Source organism: Pinus tabuliformis, chromosome 2_2, assembly GCF_031772625.1.
Source record: "Pinus tabuliformis cultivar Carrire ecotype Pingquan chromosome 2_2, CPIR1, whole genome shotgun sequence".
NCBI classification, from domain to species: domain Eukaryota; kingdom Viridiplantae; phylum Streptophyta; class Pinopsida; order Pinales; family Pinaceae; genus Pinus; species Pinus tabuliformis.
In genome coordinates, this window is record NC_142300.1 from 782,693,052 (window position 1) to 782,694,886 (window position 1,835).

Below are 1,835 nucleotides of genomic sequence, written 5' to 3' on the forward strand. Positions count from 1 at the left end.
GATCCAATGAAGAAACTAGCCTGCCAACATGTTTTCCATGATTCACATGAAGTAATCTCAATCATACCAATCTTGTCTATGCCAAAACAATCCTAAAGTTGTCCCAACAATCCATGGAAAGTCAAAGGAAATCCATGATTAGAAACCTGCCACACAACACATTCTTGTTCGCTAGGTTCTCCACTAATCCACCAGAACTCACAACCAATCTCGTTGCCAATCCATTGAAGACCACATCTCCATATCTTCAGTTGAACCCTTTGCTCCATGATCTAGGCAATCTCAGCTCCCTTTCAGTCGCTTCGTTGTGCACACTTTGATTCACTGGCCCTTAAAAGTAGCTCTGATACCATGTTTTTTTTCCACGATACTAGAATCTAGGCTAGGCTCTTAGAATCTTTGACACTACCAATCCAAATTCCACAACAAATTAATTTTCATAGCTGAATATAAATAACAATAAATCAACTAGTGCACAAAATAGACAAATTTTTACAATTTTCAACAACCCAACTTTGTTATATTAACAAATTGTAATACAACTATCTAGGGCTCTTGTACCAAGGTTAATGGCCCTCATACATCCACTGATACAAGAATACAAACTAGGGTTTGGTGTCAGTCACTTCGACAACCAATCTACCATGAACAAGATACACTTACCATCTAGTTGATGTAGCATGCACTCACAGCTGCTTTGGTCGTACCCTAAACACACCTTCCTAGTCCTTTTTCTTTGATCTACAACAAAACAACTCTACCTCTATCAATGATCTAGTTCCTTTAGTTCATTGAGCACATCTCCAATCTTCCCTCTAGCTAATCACATGTCCATTTATGACTCAACACCTTGGGTCTTCACATCTGCCCACTTGTTGCTTCTTTGTCCTTCAAGATGTCAACACCTTTGGTACTTCTTTCCCACTAGCTTCTCCTTAGTCCTTCAAGGACACAACTCTTAGGGACTTTCTTCCCACTAGTGCCTTCCTATGCTGCCCAATGAAGACACACTTAGGGCATGTAGGGTTTCCTTTCTACTCACTACAAATGTCCTTCTTTGACAATGAATTAAGGCTACAAATTGCTCCCTTTGACATCCTTCTTTATTCCTTCAAAAATCAGTCACTAAGCTCACCAAAATTCACCCTTCTTATGGTTTTCAAAGTCTTCTTTCCAACCAATCTAGGGCTACTTAGGTCACCTACTTGCTTCCCTCCTAATATCCTTAAGGTGCCCAACAAAAATCCAAAGAAACATTGTTCTAGCTCCTCTAAAACAACCCTCCAACCTAGCAAACTTCCTCCACAAAATTGCACCCTTGCAACCTTGAATCTGAGCACAAATACAAAGGTAATATCTCCTTTGGTTAGGACTTTTGAACTACCCTAATTCAGATTGATATTCCTCCTCAAACCAAGCCTAAACTCCCTCCAAATCATTGCGTTAGCACTTCATCCTATGCAGCCTTCATCCAATAGTTAATCTGAGGCATCAACCCTCCAAGATAGGGATCTCGTCCCCTCTTTAAATGCTGCAATAGACTCGGCCACCTATAATGAAATAAACCTATGCGGCTCACTTAATTGAAAGATAATTTGCTCACAAATATGCCCAGACTCCTCCTTCAATACTCGGTTTCCTCTCCTCTTTACTCGTGCCAAAACAAACCAAATCAAAACAAGAACAAAAAACTCGTCCTTTTTCCAACTCTTGATCTGCTCGACTATTTGAGGTATGAGAAGTTTTTCTTAAGAGAAGACTTGCTTTTGTTGGATGAGGAAATGATCCTCAACATTAATTCTTTTTATATGTTTCTCCTTGGGATCCAATGAACT